We start from the raw sequence: 24,590 nt of genomic DNA on the forward strand, positions 1-24,590 counted from the left end.
ATATCTGCCTCGGATGTTCTGATTGTATCGTAACAGATTCTGGTGTTTTGTCCAAATTTATTCAGTAAATAAATTGTGAACTGCTATTGGACTTTTTCTCTCTCTCGTTCTTACATTTGAATTGTAATAACAATATAGCTTCTGGCAAACACAAGAGCATCACACGCCAAATCACACTCACTAGAAGCTGAAAACATATTTTTTGTTTTATTTTTATGCAGCAGGACGGGAGAAAAGAATAGACCATTCTTCTCCCGCCGTGCATAAAACAAAAATGCTTTTGTTTTATCTTTGCTGCATTGGGATAATCCAGAAGATATCGTTTCAGTAGCTTATCAAAGGACACCTTTTGTGGGATGTTTGACGGGAAGGACAGAGGAGAGTATTTATCCTCGTGCTACAACTGGGTCATAGGTCTCTGATGGAGAGATTTTCAGCCCCATTTTCTAGAACCAGGTAGAAAAACATCTTTCACATCCAATACACTCAGCTAGTCGCCTTAACAAAAGCACTCTCCAGTTCTTCATCACAACACAGCACAATCACAGAACTTTGAACTTCAGTGGAATCACTGAAAGGCTCCATCTTAACCACTCTGTCAGCTCCACTCCATCTAAATGATTGCACAAGTGATTTAATGCGAAAAGCTCGAATTTTCCTGGTAGCACTCTACATTGTGTGCGTGCGCATGTGTGTGCGTGTGCTTGGCTGTTTAAGGTTAATGATTAAGGTTATATCTATCGGACAAGGCAGACAGCTGCTGTAACAGCCAGAATGCCTGTTATCTTTCTTTGCTTAAATAAAGGATAAATGAACAAACAAATGTTCTTTGGCGCACAATGACAAATTAAAGTCAGGGCTCTGCAGAGCACCGGCTGCCAGTGTTTTGACAGCCTCTCACCGTGTGTGTGTGTGTGTGTGTGTGTGTGTGTGTGTGTGTGTGTGTGTGTGTGTGTGTTGGTGTTTGAGGATACAGTGTTGCACACAGAGAAGGGACTCCTGCCCCGCTCTGCCACTTCATTTCTTGAAGATTGAAGATGATTTCACAAGTGAGGCGCTGTGAAAAGCTCTCAAGACCAACCGTTATCCTGCCATCACTTATAAAGAAAGCGATGCTTTAGACAGTTTATATGTAGTAGTAGTAGATTTCCTGTGGATAGGTCATGGCCTCTATAAAATCAATGTAGCTGATGTATGCTAGCCTGCCCTCTAGTGGCAAACCATGTAAATTACTACCGATTATTGGCAGAGTGGATGGCATGGCATTTGTGACAACAGTGAGGAGAATGTATGACAACTGGGTGATCAAGCCATTTCCATCTGTTCTTGAGAGTTTTTTCTCTCCTTTTATTGAACATATTTTTCTAAGTCTCTGACTTCACATTTAAGCAGTTTGGATCTCTGTGCTGTCTGTGCAATTAGGACTTTCACTAATTAGAGAGCGTCTGCTGAGAAAACGGGCAGTGGCAGACACTCCGTGTAAACAACGATCCCGAGGCAAACTGAGGACTGTTTCTGGGTTGATTCAATCTGACCTGCTGGTGTCTAAATTTAGAAGATTCGAGTTATAACAAGATGGTGATTTGAAGGATTTCGCGAGCCAAGACGGGAATGAATTGCAGGCAGTCACTTTTCCGACCTTACTTGGTCGTATCGCCTGTTGACACGAATGATTCATCGGTGTTTACACTATTTATTCAGTACTGCACATTTCCGCAGTCTGTCAAACTGGTCGGGGGAGGTTGTTGACATTCGCAAACCATTTCAGGATTGAGAAAACGTACCAAGAACGTACCAGAAAAGGCTTCAGTTTGGGCTAAATAATGATGTGTATTTACAGCTTTCTCTAACACCAGCACAATGCCTATATTAGTGTCTATATAGTGAAAGAGTCAAGTCAAGTGTTCATTTTTCCTGTGGGTATGTGTCTATTATGTGTCCTTTTACAAGTGTCAACTTGAGTTAACTTAACGTTAATATTATATTCCAAAGTGCAATCTGGAGATGTTCCCTTAAGAGTGAACCGAAGAATAATTCTAGACCAGCATAGATTCTGTCTAAACAAATAAAATACGTGTTTTGCAGTACATCCATCCAGTTGCAAACAATGTGCTCTGACCCTTGCCCCAGAAAATCCTCCGATCACAGTAATCTTCTTTTGCAATTCATCCTCTAGAGAGCTCTAAATCAGTATGCGATAACAGATTTAGAGGGGGGGGGGGGTAGGCTCCTTATTGTATATTGGGTAACGCTTTAGAATACAGCCTGCAAATAAGCATGTAACTAGAGGGTAACAAGATCTGTACTTATAGTATAACTACGGGGTACCACACTCTAGTTATAGTATAACTACGGGGTAACAAGACTGTAGTTATACTATAACTACAGTGTGGTACCCCGTAGTTATACTATAAGTACAGATCTTGTTACCCTCTAGTTACATGCTTATTTGCGGGCTGTATTCTAAAGCGTTAATGTATATTGTAGTGAATCTGTGAATGTTGTCTATATATGCAGAGCAAACAGTTGGGCAAGAAAGTTGACATTCAGCAGTGTTCATTGAATCATTTTCTCGATGTTTGTACACTAGGCCTGTTATGGAATGGAATTTGCACCAATAATCATCATTCCTCATCACCGCAATAAACAACAGCATTTCCAGCCAATATGAACCAAATATGGAATGAAGACAGAGGAGTCAGGAAGTTGTCTTATAAGAAATGTATTCAGCCAAACATATACCCCTGTAAAGTGCATTACAGGGGGGACTGCGATCTTCTCAGTATACATGATGTATAGAAAACAGAGGGTCATAGATGCAGTGAAGATTCAACAGTTGTCATGGATTCTTATACAGTAGGCAGAGAGGAGAGCAAGAGGGGGGAGGGAATCTGACTTGGAGCACACGCTGGAGCCAAGCCAAGGTCAGCCACGTGTGACATGACATGTTACTGTGGGCAGAGGGTGAAATCTGCTTTTACCTATCTGTGTGTTTATGATTTAGTTTCCAGTTTCATTTTCAGTTTATGATTGTAACTAATACCAATAACTATTTGTATGCAATTAGAGCTTATTGCATATGAAATTCAAATGAATGTAACTTAAATTTTCTCCGACAAGGCCTATATAAATGAGTGTTGAATGTCAGTTACCCAGTTTCCCCTGGGATGTTGGGGGAAATGACAACACATCAAGAAGAGGCATACAAATAAAGTAAGACAGATGGACCGACAGACGCAGGCTTCTCCATAATCTAGGCCCGATAAAACTCGTGCATTTAACACAGCAGATTATCCCTGCATGGTTTAACCCTATACTGTCCCACAGATAAAATCTACAGGGGGTGCGAGATTCGGCAGCGTGTTTTATCGCCGAATACTGCATCCCCTTGCTTTCTCAGACCAGGAGACTGTTAACTCTATGCAGTTCAGTCTGTCACTCTAAAACAGCCTATCATCTCATATGGTAACTGGTTTAACCCTATACTGTCCCACAGATAAAATCTACAGGGGGTGCGAGATTCGGCAGCGTGTTTTATCGCCGAATACTGCATCCCCTTGCTTTCTCAGACCAGGAGACTGTTAACTCTATGCAGTTCAGTCTGTCACTCTAAAACAGCCTATCATCTCATATGGTAACTGGTTTAACCCTATACTGTCCCACAGATAAAATCTACAGGGGGTGCGAGATTCGGCAGCGTGTTTTATCGCCGAATACTGCATCCCCTTGCTTTCTCAGACCAGGAGACTGTTAACTCTATGCAGTTCAGTCTGTCACTCTAAAACAGCCTATCATCTCATATGGTAACTGGTTTAACCCTATACTGTCCCACAGATAAAATCTACAGGGGGTGCGAGATTCGGCAGCATGTTTTATCGCCGAATACTGCATCCCCTTGCTTTCTCAGACCAGGAGACTGTTAACTCTATGCAGTTCAGTCTGTCACTCTAAAACAGCCTATCATCTCATATGGTAACTGGTTTAACCCTATACTGTCCCACAGATGAAATCTACAGGGGGTGCGAGATTCGGCAGGGTGTTTTATCGCCGAATACTGCATCCCCTTGCTTTCTCAGACCAAGAGACTGTTAACTCTATGCAGTTCAGTCTGTCACTCTAAAACAGCCTATCATCTCATATGGTAACTGGGTTTAACCCTATACTGTCCCACAGATGAAATCGACAGGGGGTGCGAGATTCGGCAGCGTGTTTTATCGCCGAATACTGCATCCCCTTGCTTTCTCAGACCAGGAGACTGTTAACTCTATGAAGTTCAGTCTGTCACTCTCAGCCTATCATCTCATATGGTAACTGGTTTAACCATATACTGTCCCACAGATAAAATCTACAGGGGGTGCGAGATTCGGCAGCGTGTTTTATCGCCGAATACTGCATCCCCTTGCTTTCTCAGACCAGGAGACTGTTAACTCTATGCAGTTCAGTCTGTCACTCTAAAACAGCCTATCATCTCATATGGTAACTGGTTTAACCCTATACTGTCCCACAGATGAAATCGACAGGGGGTGCAAAATTCGGCAGGGTGTTTTTTGCCGAATAATGCATCCCCTTGCTTTCTCAGACCAGGAGACTGTTAACTCTATGCAGTTCAGTCTGTCACTCTAAAACAGCCTATCATCTCATATGGTAACTGGTTTAACCCTATACTGTCCCACAGATGAAATCTACAGGGGGTGCGAGATTCGGCAGGGTGTTTTATCGCCGAATACTGCATCCCCTTGCTTTCTCAGACCAGGAGACTGTTAACTCTATGCAGTTCAGTCTGTCACTCTAAAACAGCCTATCATCTCATATGGTAACTGGGTTTAACCCTATACTGTCCCACAGATAAAATCTACAGTAGGTGCGAGATTCGGCAGCGTGTTTTATCGCCGAATACTGCATCCCCTTGCTTTCTCAGACCAGGAGACTGTTAACTCTATGCAATTCAGTCTGTCACTCTAAAACAGCCTATCATCTCATATGGTAACTGGTTTAACCCTATACTGTCCCACAGATCAAATCTACAGGGGGTGCGAGATTTGGCAGGGTGTTTTATCGCCGAATACTGCATCCCCTTGCTTTCTCAGACCAGGAGACTGTCAACTCTATGCAATTCAGTCTGTCACTCTAAAACAGCCTATTATCTCATATGGTAACTGGTTTAACCCTATACTGTCCCACAGATAAAATCTACAGGGGGTGCGAGATTCGGCAGGGTGTTTTTTGCCGAATACTGCATCCCCTTGCTTTCTCAGACCAGGAGACTGTTAACTTTATGCAGTTCAGTCTGTCACTCTAAAACAGCCTATCATCTCATATAGTCATCAGCCTATCAGGACACTTGTAGCTTTGTTGAAGCAACATATGTCCACCAATGATAGGGAGGGGAAATCAGTATGTTTGATTTGTCATTAAAGGAGAATTTCGTTTTTTTTTTACCTGGACCCATTTACTGGCAATAATTAGGATTTGGCCACTCACCCAGCGATGTCCGCGGCATTTCTGGCCATCCTAGCGTTGTTTTGAGATCAATAGCGTCCAAGTCAGTTGTAAAATGGAGCTGATTTGGGGCCAAGTGTGAGTCTGTCTTTCCTGCATCTAAATAGCTATTTTTATTCCCGTTTTCGCCACATATCATCATAATCTGATCCCTCAAGAACCACCAGAGTGATATTTCGCCAAAGGCTGTTTCCTGGAGTCTCCCAGGGATCAAATTGCCTCAAACGTGATCTCGGTCACCAAGTCTCGTCAAGTCCTGCGATACTTTCCTGCCGACTGGCCAACTACAGGTAGGACGCTTTGCGGTGGTGGTTTTAGCATAACCTATGTGGGGTTTGGCATAACCTTCGTTATTTCGAATCCCACATAGGTTACGCTAAAACCACCACCGCAAAGCGTGTACCTGTAGTTGGCCAGCCGGCAGGAAAATATCGCGGGACTTGACGAGACTTGGTGACCGAGATCACGTTTGAGGTAATTTGATCCCTGTGAGAGTCCAGGAAATGGCCTGGGGCGAAATATCACTCTGGTGGATGTTGATTTATGATCAACTTGATGATTTACTTGACATTATGATGATATGTGGCGAAAACGGGAATAAAAATAGCTATTTAGATGCAGGAAAGACAGGCTCACACGTGGCCCCAAATCAGCTCCATTTTACAACTGACTTGGACGCTATTGATCTCAAAACAACGCTAGGACGGCCAGAAACGCCGCGGACCTCGCTGGGTGAGTGCCACTCACTCACTGAGTGGCCAAATCATAATTATTGCCAGGAGATGGGTCCAGGTTAAAAAAAAAACGAAATTCTCCTTTAAGAGAAAGCACTGCTGGTATATACATTGCAAATTTTTTGTATCAATACTTGAGCAATGAGTACTATTCTGCAATTCAATTAACTCAGAGTGGGCTCAGTTTCGATTTTATGTAGCTCAAGGGAACAACAGGGCTGCTTCGGAGCAGTGAAAGTTTTTCTGTGTTCCACTGGGCTGCTCCAATTAAGGTTAATAGCGTGGTTGTGTAACGAGCTTGCTACAACAAGGACCTTTTCAAACACCGCTGCTGTTGTGTCTGGAATGGTAGAATAGAGGCATCCCCCAATGGAGCCAGTAGGCTATAAAGGTGCTTCGGCGAGCAGGTCCCCAGGCGCAGCCCGGTGCACATGGGTGGGTGTTGTGGCAGAATTCTGTGGCAGGGCACCAAGGAAAGCACACAGACAACAGATGGCCTCTGTTGTCTTCCACCCATCCGTGGAGCCTCGGCCTGGCTCTCTACAGAACCCACTGAGCAAGAGGAAGGGGGTGGGGCAGGGGGGGGTGAAGTTTAAAATCAGTCAAGTCTCTGGTGGAAATGTGAGCCACATTTGAGCTAGATGTCATATCCTGCATAACATTGGCCTGTGTACAGCTTTGCTCTTTACTTCAAAAATAGAATTGAATAAATCATCAAAAATGTTGTTGTTTTTGTTATTGTAATTATAATAATAAAAATTTGTATTGTTGTTGTTGTTGTTGCTGTTGCTGTTGTTGTTATTTAAAGGAACACTCTGCCCATTTTCAACCAGCTTTGTATCATTAGAATTGCTTTGTATCTTACTTTGGTCCCTGGTCGTGGAACGACCTGCAGTCCCGTTTGAAACTGGTCTCTTCCATTCCTCTGTCCAGTTTTAAACATGCTTTATCTGAAGTTCTTACTGCAAGCTGCTCCTGCAGTAATGTCTAGTTTACTTTGCCCTTTTTGACCTGTTATTCTTGTTTTTAGGCCATATGTTTTTACGTTCTTGATCTTGTGTTATTTATTACCCTTGGATGTGGTATTTTTATGATGTATTTGGATGTCCCTGCTTTTTGAAATGTTTCAGCTTTATAGCCCTGTTTTTATGTTTCCTTTTATTTACTGTAATTTATGTTGATGGTAACCTGGCTTGTAATTGCTGCCTTCTTGGCCAGATCACATTCGCAAAAGAGATCTTGTATCTCAAATGTTTTATCTGGTTAAATAAAGGTTAAATAAAAATAAAAATAAAGAACATCACTAGTATATCAGAAAACTGTAAACTGTTTTGAAGTCTGTCATTTAATTTGACAGTTATTGAGTGTTAAGGTCCACACTAACTCAAATGAATAACTCATTAACTCAAATCAACTCCTAATAACTGTCAAACTAGATGAATGATGAATAGTTTGACAGTTATTGAGAGTTGATTTGAGTTAATGAGTTATTAATTTGAGTTAGTGTGGACCAGTGATGTCACACTTTAACACTCAATAACTGTCAAATTAAATGAGAGACTTCAAAACAGTTACAGTTTTCATTATACTACTGTAGCCTGTACTACGAAGCTATCTTAACAGACCCGCGATCTGTCACTTTGATCTGGTTTGACTGAACAGGATCAAAGCTATCTGGGTTTAACGATACTACCACGCTGGTTTTCTACTCGATAACAGAAGCTGGCTTTATCTGGGATCTGCCTGTGCACGCGCACGTTTTTCGCTCGTGCACAGGCGCGCGTCCACGCGAAAGAGGTGCGCTAGCCAATCACATTATGAACAGCTGAGTTGATCCACGCCCACACCCATTTCAACACCCATTTCCTCTTCAATGAAAGCGCAGTGCGTGATCAGAGTTTTAGCGGATATTTAATGTAACCTATGTCAGAATGAAAATCCGCCTTGGATATAATCTGCTGAAGGACTGCTAAAGCTGCCGCTTGTATTCACATCAGTCATTTGATTTACTTTGATCAGCGATTTCTGTCCCCTAAATGTGTAATCTCAGCCTATAAATTTCCACAATCTGTAAACCTATTTAGACCATAGATTTAGAAACGCATGCTCAATGAATAATGATCTCTATCACTCATGTGTGTGGTTGCACTGATCGAATAATTAATAGGCCTATATAAAATAATGATAATGCTGATGCCTAATATAAAAGAGAAAACTGCTGAACTGAATTGAGACGATGCGGGCATAGTTTTCATTGATAAAAACTAGCCTATTTTTGCTCATATATTGGCATACAGCCAACAGGACACAGTTCCAGCTGAAACATGCAAGAGTACCCTGCATATTTAGTAGCCTATTGGGGCTATCCCATATTTATCCCATATCTATATTATATGTATAGGCTTTTCTGGCATGTAGGAGAATATCACCCTCACTCCATTTGAGGCTCCGTGTATGATATGCGCTGCGTGATTAATAGTGATCATATTTCTCCACGCATCGTTCAGCTGTTAAGACATAAAGTAAGTAGGCTTAATTTAATTATGTGGCCTACAGAGCCACAAATGTTTTTCTTGTTCTATTCTCAGTTGACTGCAATCTATTTTTCATATGGCGATCTTATATGAATGGTGAGTGACTCCAGAGAGCCGATTATATGGGTCTGTCATGGATTTTGATCTTATCCTCTGAAGCTAACCTGGTCGGGACCAGGTTAGCTTTGCAGCATGAGTTGCCATGGTGATTAGAAGTTAACTTGCTTTGTAGTACGGCTAAACCAGGGTTAAACCTGAAGTTACCTCGCTAAACCACTAATCTTGCTTTGTAGTACAGGCTGCTGATGTTCTAATGATACAAAGCTGGTTGAAAATGGGCGGAGTGTTCCTTTAAGAAAAGTTAATTGTTAATAACAGACAAAATGTTAAAAAAAAATTAAAAGGTGTAATAAAAATGCATGTTAATGATTGCCAGCAGGCTTTTTTAGCAGGCGTCTCTTTTTTCTTTTTGACATCAGATTTTATATTTATATAACAAATCAGCCACATACATTTGAGGAAGACCTTTTTCTTCTAAAACACATGGCGGTTCAGCCCGTTACATCACACGACAAAGATGTGATGTACAGCACATAGGCTACAAGACAAGTTCTCTTCTTCTTCAGTGTTTGGGTACGCAGCAAAGTCATTGCTTTCAACCACTAGATGGTGCTCAGCAACAGAGTGTTTTGGGTGGAAGTGGCTGCGGACTGGGGAGATGGCCTGTTTTCACGACTGTGTCAGATTCCATAAGCGACCAGACAAAATGTGTTTAATGGGAACAAAGAAACATCTCTGATTTTACAAATTGTGCTGCTTATTCCTATTCGCCTATTTCACTTCCCACCCAATGCGCCTTTTTCACAGCAGCCATTTTGTGTCTAAAAGGCAGGAAGTAACACAGGTGCACCAAAACATTAACATTAAGTATGTCGAGCGCGAGATGCCTAGTTCATGTAAAAGCTCTTTGGGTTGTCGAATGTGTTCTATAAATACCATTTACCATTTATGCCTTAATTTTAGAGTAGGCCTACATTGAGACATTAAACTGTAAATTTCAAGAAAAACTGGAAAAATGTAGGTGTTTTAAACCTTTTGACTGGTATACAGTAGCATATATTATTCTTAACTGTGCAAACAACTACAAAACATAATTAAACATTAGAAGAGGATTGACTGTTCACTGTCTGTAAAAAAAAAAAAGTTTAGTGGAAACCCTGGTGATCCTTAGCTGGTAATTAACTCTTAACAAGCTGCTTAGTCTCAGTTTACACCCAAGGAAGCATGAAAACTGCTTTTAAAAATTGTACAGCCCAATGAATAGCAATGCATAAAACCCCAGGGAGGCAGGAAGTCATCAGTGTGTTTGGCCAAACAAGCAGTGGCAAAGGAAGGAACATTGTTACAATTAGCCAAAGCGTTTTGGAATATTTTTATGCGACTTGCTTATATTGGAGATTGGACACATCACAGAAATGCTTGTTTTTTGTCAAGCATTGTCCCAATTAGGGTCACTAAACAGCATAATCAGAGCCTCAAGATGACAAAGTAAATTGGAGAGCAGTCTTGCATGCTCCCTCTCTTTTTCCACGCCATTTTGTCAATAGCCAATTATCCTCTCTGTTGCTCTTTCCACTGATAGCACATTACTTAAAATAGCTTTTTGGAGCATTGTCTTCTAATTGCAGCAATCCAGAGGCACTTGATGCATTGATCAAACTGACATTAGACTACTAGAGGCTTTAAATAGCTTTAGGCAAGGTTCACTGCCTGGAGCAGAGAGATCACATTTTCACACCCATGCAGAGCCATTGCAAACGGTATATTCTTGGCTTGTTTTTAATTTCTGACCGTTTTATCTTTATCTTTATTGTTTATTGAAGCAGGGACAGTACACAATAAATATATTGCACCAGAGATAGCTAAAAGCTAATTTGCATCTGTAGTCCCTGGGCACACAGTACATATCAAATACAGCAATTAAAGGAAAATCCTAATGTCTAAACAATCAAGATACATGACAAAAAAAATTGTTTTGTCAGACCCGACAGCGGTTGGTGTGGATGTTGCTCATGTAAGGACACTTATGATGACGAATCAGGCATTGATTGCTATATTTGTGACTGAATACTAAACCTCATAGAGTAATTATAGGACATCCAATGCTCTGGAGGCCCCACGAATGTATGAAAGTATCAAATCAGCAGGGCCTGTGATGTTTGAGATAATTACCTCCATGTTTGTCAAGGACACTCGCTGCTGATAAACAAGGCTTTCATATTGCCTCTGTCACTGATGCACGTCGTCGCCATCTACTGCCCTTTGTAAATGGCGTGTAATATTGACTTTGGTTCCCAGCGAGCATTTTTCGGTTGAAAAGACGTTTAAAAAACGTTTAGGGTCAACGTTGAAAAAACGTGCAAGGAAGGTTTGAAAGTGAAAGTTTTTTCACCCACTATTTGCAGACGTTTATTGAACGTTCAGATTTAGACCATATTTCACCAGGAAATTAAATTAAAAATTCAGCAGCGCACACGGGATTCGAACCCCGCTTTCCCACATTCAAGCCAGTCCCCTCTACGCGCTGAGCTATATATTTTCTTATACTCTGTAGAGAGCTGGGCACATATATACTCTATCTCGCACACAACTTGTAGACTACATGATTGTCGACGATCGGAGGACAAGTTATTTTATGTGATGTGTACGAGACTATTATATTAATGTAACAGACTAAAATTATGTTGTGTGTGTGTGTTGTCTATAGGCTGTAGCCTATGGCTTCAGAGGTTAACTTCATTTAACACCAGAGACTGAGGAGGTACACAGAGCCTCGTATACAGTCTGTACAATAACATAGCGTGCCCAGAGCACCTCGTTCCGCACTTGGTGCAGACCGGTGCAGACTTGCTTTGGTCTAGTCTAGTCAGTCACGGTTAGTATAGCTAGCAAGTAAGTACTTCCGCATGCGCGTTGCTGCAGGAACTCATTATTTTATAGTATTGCGCTAAACTATTAACCATAGTTGTGTCCTGGAAGCTTTTTGCTGGCACCACATAGCCTATATAGTCCCATATTTATGATATTTCATGTGACATAAAATGCTTTGAAATGTAGTTTTCGTATAGACCAGATTTCAACTCTCAGTTACACAATAAAATGGACAAATGCCAATTCACACACTATCAATATTGCCTCTATTCCAAGCTACAACAAATGTTTTAACAATATGATGAACCAAATTGTGTTTTTTTACACGTTGACGTTGTAACCGCATTTTAGCCGGTTGAAAAGAGGGTGAAATTAGGTCTTAGACGTTCAAACCCAATATCACCCAGATTTAAACTAAAAATCAACGTTGAAAAAACGTTTTGTGCTCGCTGGGTTGTAAGATATTTGCTGCATGATAAAACACATCTTTGCTCAGCGCGTATTTTTAAAATCCCACTGTAGTACACCTAATGAACAGGCAATAAGCAACTTCTTATCAACTCCTTGTGTTTCGCATCATTTTGATATCCCATCAAAATATGTTTTTTTTTCCTACCCCCACAAATGAATAAGGCTTGAAATAACATGAAAGTTCTGGTAATACTGCAGCCATTAGTTGAGCCACTAAGCAGCGACTGAGAATCACTGAGTAGTTTCACTCCTGGTGGGCTGAAACTAAGCTTTAAATCATCTGGCTCAACGAATCATCTCGAGTGAGCCAAATTGCCTGACTCTGGCCCTGTGGGAGGGATAATTGGTTGAAACAGGTGGTTTTGTGCCTTACAGAGGCATAAGACAAGAAGAACGACGAAAACAGAAAAGAGCATGGATTTCCCATTGTTCCTAAAACCTCTGAAGCGTGCACTTTCTAGTTTTTTGTGTGTGCAGGCTATGAGTTCTGAAGGCAGTCAGAAGATGGTGCATCCCATATACCAGTTGGTACACTAGCAAAATGGATGAAGGCTTTGTAACATGTATGAATACAATTTAGTTTAAGTTAAGTTAAGTTATCCTTTATTTATCCCCATGGGGAAATTCATCCTCTGCATTTTACCCATCCAACTTTCCCTCCTTCCTAGGAGCAGTGGGCAGCCACCGTGCAGCACCCGCGGACCAACTCCAGTTCGATTGCCAGTGCCTTGGTCAGGAGTATTAACCCTAACATACATGTCTTTGATGGTAGGAGGAAACCCACACGAACACGAGGAGAACATGCAAACTCCACACAGAAAGGACCTGGGACGGACCGGGGTTCGAACACGGGACCTTCTTGCTGTGTGAGGCAACAATGCTAACCACTGAGCCACCGTGATATCCCGTGTATACAATCATTCAAAATAGAGGTCTTGATGTGTACTATGTACTTGATTTGATAGTCCAACCCCAGCTTGAGGGATAAGCCATTATGTGATAATCCATGTTCACTTAGCAATCAAACAAAAATGTTGGCTTGGCTTTAAAATATACAGTAGGCTATCTATCAGACAATGTGGATACAATGCAAACAATGCTATGTATGTACCAGCTTTGGTGCAGATTGGTGAGAAACTGAAGAAGTTTTGGGAACTAATTAAAAAATAGTCTGAGTACCAAGTTACATAAGACTCTGCAGAGTTGTGATGTAATTACACTTGTTAATTGGAAGAGAGGCTTCTGCCACCTGCGGCAGCACGAGTGTGAGTTTGTGGTCATCTCTCCAGAAATGGTTCCGCTAATTGTGAGGTCTCCGGGGGAGAGAAGAACGCGGCAATTCACTTTCTAGTCTCTTAAATTATACCTCCAGCTACACAGCCTATACTTGCATTCTGGGATATTGTGCTCAATTTGCAGGGTTTGTTGTCATAGAACTGGCAATTTAATTCACATTCCACTATCTAAAAAGTCAATTCAACATCATTGCGACATCAGGAATGACGACTATTATCCACATTCTACCCATTTCTGTTGCACTGACAGCAAGCACAAGGATAAAGAACACCCTGCGAGAAAGGAGAAATAGTTTACATTCAAATAACTTTAACATGAAGGACGAAGCAAGAAATGTTTAGATCGTTTCAAAGGGTGACTGCTGAAAACTTGCCATTGCTGCTTCCTTGCCTTCATGGATGACAGGTGTCCTGAATGTACATTTCGATTCGAGTGATTTTTTTTAATTTTCACTTTTTAAAGATGCTCAAATGAAGGACCTTTGTGAAGGATGTTAACATCAAATAATTTGATTTCCCCATGGCTATTCAGAGTAGCTTAGCTGTAGAATAATCATAGTGATCAGGCCATGATTGGCAATGAAATATACAGTAGGCTTAATTATAGTGCTTCAGGGACCGCTTCCATGCTTTCCACTTAAATATGGACTTCATTACGGATAAACCCAGACTCAATGTCTGTTTCATTTCCTTCTGGTAAGATAGATTGTATGCTCATATAAATCATATACTACCCTCTTGTCTCCATTTTGACTGAGAAAATATTGCCAATATTAACCTCTCACCTTGAGGAAGGTGGATGGGTCCTATGATAGAATAATCAATAATTCCATGTTGAAGACATAAGGAACCATTTTCTGTTGTCAGTTGAAAACCTCATCATCATCACCTACTGCTTGACCACAATTCATTGTTTTTACTTTATTTAAATGATTTTGCAAAGGTTTCATAAACTCAAGGGATGTAGAAATATCTCAACCCACAGAGGAGCATACAACATTTCAACTGAAGGACCGCCATGAACAGGAGGATGAAATTATCATTACACTCATAGATGTGCTTTATTTTGCCCACTGCCCCCCTGAGTCCAATTACTGTTGTTTACAGCCTCCATATTTTGTCACATACAGACACTAAAGGCCATGAGTAGGCCAGTGCTCTGCCCAATCATCGGCACACTTGGTAAGTAATTGCAAAACAACCTGTAAAAGATAAACAACACAAGGCTAACACCCTTATATGCAAGATTTCCTTTTTTATTATATTATTAAAATGCATCTAAGACAAGTTTATTTTCAAGGTGTTTTCAATTCTAAATTAAAATTAAAATAGTATCACATTTTTTGGCAGTAAATACTTAAATTCAATACTTGATACTTTGTCAAGCCTTTACGTGAGCCTCTTATAAATCAAACATCTTTAATATGGTTTTTGCACAAGTCTTCCATGTGCAAAACACTCTAAAGTTATTGCTTTGCTGTCATTGCAGTTAAACATACTGTGTAATTTTATGAATTGTCTGAGCACAATGGCACCTTGTTCATTGTTTTGTGCAGCCTTTGCATTGCGTATTTATGGGGCTGACATTAACTGCAGAGTTTACTGTGCTTTCTCCCCATCTCTTCCCCCCCTGCACACCATCTTACTTATAGTGATAGACTGTAGTAAGTAACTACAGCTGAAAGACTTTTGATATTTCTGCGAAATAGAATTTGACCCCTGATATGGCCCACTAACTGTTCTGCCAAGTATGACATTTTGATGCGATGGTGGATGCCTCAAGAGGGGAGAGCACCCAAGTACTTTATTTTACTGAAGTATTATTATTATTTATTTTTTTACTTTTGTAGTAGGTCATGAGCGCTGATTTGAAGTGCGTATATTTACATTTATACTGCAATGTACTGCATTGAACAGCAAGTATTTTATTCTTGTTTTGGGGGCGGGATCCTCCCGGTGAAACTCCTCGCTGTCAGGTGAAAAGAAGCAGCTGGCGACTGCACATGTATGGGAGGAAGCATGGGCTGCGGCTCTTCCCAGATCGGCAGAGGGAATGGAGCAACGATAGCGACAGCAGGGGGAATTGACCAAGTAGAATTGGGGAGAAAATGAGGGGAGATCTGGGAAAAAATAAATACTTGATCGATAATAACAATGATAACATTTGTACAACACTGGTGCCTCACTGGTGTTTTGAAAATTGGACGTTAGGGGTGAGGGGGGTCATCTTGACTATTATTGGATATAGGGATGTTGATAAAGCCTGCTAACCATCCGACCAAGTAGCATAATAATTGTAATCCCATTGTAACACCACTACTAAACGGCAGAGATTTCTTATCTCATGTCCTGCAAAGAGCTCTGTGCAAAGAGCTATTATAACAGACCTTCTGCATGTTTCTCCTCCATTTATGAAGCAGATTTCCCAGGTGTGTGTCCTTCTATATAGCTGATATCAGGGGTCAGAGTTGGGTCACGACTCACGAACTGGAATGGTAATCTAATCTAATGTAAATCAGCAAAGGACATATTTAGTGGAAAATCGGATCCGTTTCCTTTTCACTGATTATAATCACATTTTCACAAAAATATAATTAGAAATTAGATAATGATGATATGCCACTGTAAACTCACTGTATACTTTTAAAGCAGCAGAGCAACTGAAAGCCAGATGCAGCCTCCACACTCATGGTTCACAGACAGGCTGATAAGCCATCAAGTTCGCACTAAACAGGCCTGCTGAGCATGCTACTGGGAAGCCAAGTTAGAGGGGTTGACTAGATGTGGAAAGTATTTAAGCACAAAGGTAGGAAGAATGGAACAAAAACATCAGATCTTCTGACCTTAGCACCATTCCCTGGAGCCATTGTCAGTCCAGTAAAGAGAAGAAGTGCTGCTCCTGTCTACTACCCCTGATCTAAGCACCTATCATCATAAACACAGCACAATTTTCATCATTTGCATGTGAAGCCTACCCATAAAAAGCACCATGTAGCCCACGTAAATGAACACTGAGAAAGTATACTTTTTAATATTAATAATATTTTAAAGACATGTTTTATCAGGTCAGTCAGATTATGTTACAAGTAAGCCATCCAATGCTGTTAGTTGCTGACTTGGGACCCTGGGATTCCTTGGGATGGCTGAGGCACGCGTCCTAAGGAACGCCATCTGAGAAACTTTTGGCTGTTAGGCTGTTTTTTAAATGCGATTATCAAAAAACTTTTGTTTCAACACCATCATTCCAAAAATCCTCCGCTCCAAACTCACCCAGCTCGGTGTCCCAGCCTCCACCTGTCGGTGGATCCTAAACTTCCTGACAAATAGGAAGCAGCAGGTGAGTCTGGGGAAAATCACATCCTGCATCCGAATAATCAGCACTGGCATGCCCCAGGGGTGCGTGCTCTCACCCTGGTTCTTCCTCCTTCACATGAACGACTTTACCTCAGGGGACCCATCCGTCAAACTCCTGAAGTTTGCAGACGACACAATGGTCTCATCCGGGATGGCGATGAGTCTGCATACAGACAAGAGCAGCTGCTCCTTTGGTGCGGTCAGAACAAGCTTGAGCTGAACCAGTTCAAAACTGTATGATAGTGGACTTCAGAAGGACCGCCCAGCACTGCCCCTTCACCATATCCAACAGCACTGTGTCTACGGTGGAATCCTGTAAGTTCCAGGGATCCAAAATCTCCCAAGACCTAAAGTGGGAGGCCAACATAGGCATAGTCATCAAGAAGGCTCAGCGGAGATTACTTCCTACGCCAGCTCAGCTCAGGAAGTGCAAACTGCCTCAGGAGCTGCTGATACAGTTCTACACTGCCATCATCCAGTCTGTCCTCTGCAACTTCATCTCTGTCTGGTTTGGCTCTGCCACCAAACACGACAGGCACAGACTACAACAACAGTCAGGACGGCAGAGAAAATCATCGGTGCCAACCTGCCCTCCATCCAAGACTTGTACTCCTCCAGAGTCAAGAAAGGGGCAGGAAAGATCATCACTGACCCATCGATCTCACCCTGGCCATGATCTGAACTCCTCCCCTCCGGCAGGCGCTACAGAGCACTGTATGCCAAAACCACAGCTTCTACCCACAGACCATCTCTCTGATGAACACTTAAACCAGCCACTTGAACACTTACAGTAGCTTAAGCTTATTGTGGAATAACTGTGGCTGTGCAGTGTACACACACGATTTCATGTACGTTTTCTGGGAAATCACATTGAACAGCGTATAACTGTGCAATATCTGAAACAGATCTGTATTTAAGCCTTTGTTTACATTCCTGTGTGTCTGTATTTATACATTTACTGTACATGCATTCATGTACATTCTTTCATACATCACTATATATCACTGCAATTCATCATCCAGCATCCAAGAGACTTTAAATAAACTAGGCATCGATTCCTAGGCTCGCCCACTGTGCGGGCTCATTAGCTCGGCTACTGCATGACCTTGCCCGCCCTGCAGCTCGCCGAGCTGGCGCTGCAGCTCGCATACGCAGCTCGCCCGCTGCGCGGCCTCGCCCACAGCTCGGCTGCTGCGTGGCCTCCCCTGCTCCATTGGCGCGCGCGGGTGTGTGTGTTGCTCATAAAATGTTATTGCCCTTAAGTTTACATGTGCGCATGTGTGTCTGTGCCCCTTAAGTTTACAGTACATCCATCAGTCTTATGACATCACTGATGACATCATCAGTCATAGTGACATCACTGATGACATCATCAGTGATTTATGACATCACTGATGGCATCATCAGTGGGACAAAAATTTAAACCGAGAATACATAAATAAATAAATAAATAAATAAATAAATAAATAAATAAATAAATAAATAAATAAATAAATAAATACACATTTTATTTCGGGTCTCAGGAGGTTAACGATGGTTCCATTCCATTCAGGTGTTCCAGTGCCAGGGCACTCATTAAAGGAACACTCCGGCCATTTTCAACCAGCTTTGTATCATTAGAACATCAGTAGTATATCAGAAAACTGTAAACGGTTTTGAAGTCTGTCATTTAATTTGACAGTTATTGAGTGTTAAAGTGTGGACCAGTGACATCACTGGTCCACACTAACTCAAATTAATAACTCATTAACTCAAATCAACTCTCAATAACTGTCAAACTAGATGAATGATGAATAGTTTGACAGTTATTGAGAGTTAATGAGTTATTAATTTGAGTTAGTGTGGACCAGTGATGTCACTGGTCCACACTTTAACACTCAATAACTGTCAAATTAAATGATAGACTTCAAAACCGTTTACAGTTTTCTGATATACTACTGACTATTCTAATGATACAAAGCTGGTTGAAAATGGGCGGAGTGTTCCTTTAATGTTATTAGCTACACCTGCTTTACTTCCTGTTTTTTCACCTCAAAACGGTTGCTGTGAAAAGGGCCTTTACTGGAAAAGCTGGAGCTACAGGGCAGAGCAGCAGCAGCAGCCCGTCTCTGCGTCTGCAGGTATGTGCACTAGCACGCAGTGGCCAGTGGGGGGCACTGTAGGGCTTACACGAGGAAAACGGAGTGGAAGGGGAGGAGCAGCATCGGGAGTAAAGTAGCCACACGGTGTGCCAGTCAGTCCGACCAAGCATTCGCTTACATCCCAGACCGTGCAGCGCGAGCACATAAAGACAGACACACGTTTGCCAACCAAGTCCCGTCCACTCCACTTGCTGACCGGGCACTTAACGACCAGCGGACAGCCGGTGTCATCAGACAGTGCACTACTACATTTCGCTGTAAGAATGCAACAGCGGTCTTTGCGGGGATAGAGAGACAGCAAAACAAGGACAAACGCCGGGGGACAGAAGCAGCGAGCAGGGAGGTAAGTCAGTGGAGCTGGACCACTCGCCACGCGCACTTCATGCAGGGCCTATTTATTTTTGATGCGCTTTACTGTGGTGTCAGAGTTTTGGTCCGTGCACAGGCGCGTGTCCGCTCACGAATGGCGTGAGTGAGTGAGTGAGTGAATGAGAGGAGGGTCATCAGTTGCACTGCCCCTAGCTGAGGACCATATAGCCTCAGCCTGCTGCCAAATGGTGTGTGTGTGTGTGTGTGTGTGTGTGTGTGTGTGTGTGTGTGTGTGTGTGTGTGTGTGTGTGTGTGTGTGTGTGTGTGTGTGTGTGTGTGTGTGTGTGTGTGTGTGTGTGTGTGTGTGTGTGTGTGTGTGTGTGTGTGTGCGGCGCTCACGTTGTGCGCAAGCGCTCCTGCGAGAGAGAGAGAGAGAGAGAAAAAAAACTTCCGGGCATGTCTTGGAGCTGCTGACAGAAACTGAACAGGTTAAATATCAGGTGCACCTCATGCAGTGAGGTAGAGGTAAATATAACGGGGGGCTGACAGCCACCTGTATTAAGAAACATTAAAAAGCCCACAATTCTAAATTAACTTGGATATAACCCAATATGAAGTTGGCTATAGTATTGATTTATGCCAGAAAGATTTATGTCGGCCAAAAATGTGTTTTAGACTATATTCTGCAAGGAGGCAAATTGATTTTGTCTGGGTTTGCCCTCCACTTCATCCTTGAATTCAGAGGTGTTTACTGAAATACACAGCTATACAGAATTGATTTATCTAAATCAGTCTCTCCATAAAATATCTCAAGTGCACAGACTAACAGTTGAAACCTGTTCTGTTCTGCACATCCTGGGGCTGTTTGTTTTTCTTGTACTTGTACACACTCTGGCAAAGCGTGTATTTATAAAACCCTCTTATTTGTTATTACAGATTACTGCAGATTGACCTAGTGCACTGCACAAGCTTCATCTGTGCACTCGCAGCAACAACATTGTCCATCATCACAAGTTACAGTTACAGTAGAGAAGTGATGGTGTGACAGTGGCACCGTTTCTCCTAGCAAGAAATAAAAGGTGATGAATTTAACACTGAATCAATCTATCAGTTTCAAAATGCTGGCCGCTCTTTTGTGACAAGTATTGTTTTTGTTTGGCTTGTGGAAGTGAAAAGGGCTTCACGGGAGATTGAAGTTGCAACTGCTAATGGCGTTATCACATTTAATCAGTAGTCCATATTTAGCATAATTTACCGTACGTGACCTGTTATACTGTATCTGCATGTGGGATTTGGCACAGCAATACTGTCAATCCTCACCGGCCTCGGCACTGAGTGCTGTTTACTAGTATAGCCCCGACATCAGCGTGTGTTCTTAAAAACTGTATATACATGGATGTACTGTATATACAGCCCTGGACCTGAGCGTGTGTGTTCCTATTTATACATGGATGGATGCACGCCCAGCATTTGTATTGTATTCACCACTAACCAGCCAAACATGTGGGTCAGGAGCGGGGACACGCCTCCATCGATGACATTTGAAAACCTGCAGGCTATACCGCGAATCAACGCAGGGATTAAAAGCTTTGGTCCTATCCTCCCTGAACAGGCAGGGAGCTCAGCACTCGATGAGGTGAGACAATGCATTTGCCTCAGAGCTGGGGCCATTGAGCAGGGTCTTCTCGCCTCATCGATATGACGGAGAGTTGTCTCTGCATATTTAGAATGAACCAGTCACTGTGGCTGGATGAGCATAATGCAGCAGCAGCAGCAGCAGCAGCAGCAATATAAACAGGTCTAAGTAGGGCTGGCTGCTTGGCAATATTGTGATATGATACTAGATAATATATTGTCTTAGATTTTGGAAATGTCCATATTGTAATATATCGTGATGTGGCAGAAGTGTTGTCTTTCCCTGGTTTTAAAGACTGCGTTACAGTAAAGTCATGTCATTTTCTGAACTGACCAGCCTGTTCTAGCTGTTGTTTGCCTTTACCCATTTGGCCATTATATTATCCACACATTACTGATGATGACCAAAAATCTCATTGTGTAAATATTTTGTGAAAGCACCAATAATCATCCCTACAAATACAATATTGTTGCAATATCGATATTGAGGTATTTGGTCAAAAATATTGTGATATTTGATTGTGTCCATATCGCCCAACCCTAGGTGTAAGTGTGTCGTAGTTTAAACTACAGAGCTGCCTTACCTCTATGGAACTTGTGAGTCCTCTAGTTTGTTACAAGCTTATTTGTGATAATCTCAATCAGGGATAATCCTTCTATACAAACATGATTTTTGTTAGGTTGGCCCGGGGAAGTGTTTTGGCCCGGGGAAGTCAGGGACGTGTTTTGGCCTGAAGAATTCATTTAGAAATGACCCCAAGGCATTGATCCTGCTATTAGGAAATGACAAGTGAAAAAAAGACTGTTGTTAAGGTCAGCAAATTACAATAGCTGCTCTGGGGCATTTTCACGTTTTGTAACATCCCCACATCCCCCCCTTGGTAAATTATTTAATTTGATTCACACTTTATTTGGTGGGTGATTTCTGTTTCTTTCAGAATGAAGAGCTGATGAAATATACTTGTATTTGTAGCCTCAGAACTGATACTCCTCTTTCCTTTCTCTCCATCGTCGTCTCAGACAACCCCCCCACGAATTCCACTGCAGGCTCCATTTTAAAAGGCCCTACGTTTTCATACATGTAGCAATCACAATAAAACAGTACTTGCCTTAAACCCAAGGTAGTTGTCCGTTGAAATGGGCTATTTGTATTCTTAAATATTGCATAGTTTTTTAATACCGAGCCGTTTTTGTCATACAGTACCAGAGGCTGTAATTTCTGTTCGTCCTGATGTGTAATTACGGGTTTCCACCCGTAGCCACTGCAGAGAGAGGGCGCTGTTTCCCCGCTAGGAAGCGTAAGAACAACAACGGCCATTTTCAATTGAAAAGACAGCCTGCAGACATGACAAAAAACCCTCGGTATTGAAAACTATGCAACGTTCAAGAACACAAATGGCCCGTTTTGACAGACAACCTTGGGTTTTAAGACAAGTGTTTGCATTAGCGCCTCCTCTGGTCGGTCGGTGCGCCTGTTCGGGGCGGAGAGGGGAGCTGGTGGGAATAGCGTGATCCTCCCATGTGCTACGTCCTGCCGGTGAAGCTCCCCCCGCTGTCAGGTGAAAAGAAGTGGCTGGCAACCTGTATCGGAGGAAGCATGTGTGTGAGCCAAGTGTTTTATTGTAATTGCTACATGTATGAAAAATTAGGGTCTTTTTTAAAAACGGAGCCCCCAGTGGAATTCGCGGGGCGTTGTCTGAGACAACAATAGAGAGAAAAGCTTAAGCAGTATCAGTTCTGACGGTATTGTATTTGGATGAATCAGTGATCCACCCGTTTTTGATTATGATGATGAAGGGGGAAATCTGCATCATACTCTGCTGTAGTTTACTGGAGTCCAGCGGACAGTAGCTGAGCCTGGCTGCTCTCCAGCGTACATGGTCGTAGAAAAATCCAGATGTTGTTTTCATTGAACAGTAGTCAGACAAACACGACGGTGTCCAGGCTGTCTGTACACGGCAGCCGCTTGGCGGAGATGGAGCCATTTGCAATTGCAGCGTTGATTGTGTAAAAACGGTCTTTTTACAATACGCTTTGTGTCTGTTTGTTTTGTGCCGTATACACTGACTCACCAAGGCAACATATTAGTAGGTGAGTGTGCCTGCTGCTGCCTGGCAATTCAACTGATTCTTGATTCTAGTAGTCAGCAAGGCCATTTAGCACAGCGGGGTACTGAAAGGCCCATTTGGACCAGCACCCCCCCCCCCTCCCCACCTCCCCCACCACCACAAACAGAATGGGTCTAAAAAAGAATTATGTGTTTTTTTTATGTCTGCTTCGCTGGACGCCGTGTACTCGCATTTCCCCTCATTGCAAGAGCACAGCGAGGTTTGAGAAGAGCACGGAGGATTTTCTTCCCAGCCAGATTTCAAAGACAATGCTCCACCAGAATAAGATTTGTTCTCTTTTCTCTTTCTCTTTTGTGTGTGTGGAGAACAATCTTCAAATATTCATTTTTGGTGATTTTTTTTTTTTTTTTTTTTAGAAGAAGAACATAGATATGTTTTACCACTCTAAAGGGGACCTTGAAGATGTAGCGTCTGTTTAAAAAGTCCGACCTTCACAGTCTGTGTGATTCAATTGCACAAGCATATTTTTTTTTGCCCTGGCCTACACAAATATATTCTGAACATAGTTTACCCTTCATAAAGCAGTGTGCTACTCTGATTTCTGTGTGTGTGTGTGTGTGTGTCCGTGTGATTCAGCATTCAGCAGCTGCACAGCTTTAGTGTAGGGTTCTTGAAGCCTGATATTTGTAGGCCCAGGAGGATAATGACGAGGTAATTGGGTTTCCCCTCAGAAAAGAAATCATACAGTTTCCATACATACACAGGCATATATGATTGTCTGATTGTATTTTCTACTGAATTAGAAAAATTGCCTTCATATCTATACATTTCATGACCTTGGTATTATAAGGTTCTTTTTTGTCAAAAGTGAGTTAGTCACATGAACCTATTCTACGAGTGCCTGTTGACAATACTGTACTGTAGTGTGTGGTGTTACTTTTTGAAAATGATTATTGAGTCTGTAATTTCCAACACAATAGGACCCATCTCCATTTAACTCAATGGATGCTGAAAAGTTCAAGGTCACGATTTGCTGTACATTATTTGTAAGTAACATTATCTGAAACATTAGCTCTGAGAATATCATCTTCTGTCATGCTTGTCGTAGATGCTATATAGGGAGCCTAGAATGAGCATATTGTGTAAAAAAGTGGATGATGATGATTATTATTATTATTATTTGTTTTATTTGTTTTATTATTATTTTTATTATTATTATTATTATTATTATTATTATTATTGCTCCATGTGATGTTCAGATGGTGCTTATTCCTGAGAGGAGTCCAAGAAGCATGTGAAAGTGGACTGCACGGCCTGGCTGCCTTGCACTTACCACACAGACATCAGCAGAATGTAGCCACAGACAACACCAAATGCATGGAGGGGCGTGCTTCACAATTAACTGGTCAAATCATGTGGTATTAACAATAACAACCACGTTGTTTTATGTTACGTGACTGTGCTGTGCTATCAAATGTCAAATATGTCGCGGTTGTGCCATCCATGCGATGTTAATGGGGGCTACATTTTGTTGATGCTCGTATGGCTTTTACCAGAGAACCAAACTAAGCATTCCAGTTTAACCCAGTTGTTTTACAGTACACACACACACACACGC

The sequence above is a fragment of the Poromitra crassiceps genome, assembly GCF_964638095.1.
Source record: "Poromitra crassiceps genome assembly, chromosome: 9".
NCBI lineage: Eukaryota > Metazoa > Chordata > Actinopteri > Beryciformes > Melamphaidae > Poromitra > Poromitra crassiceps.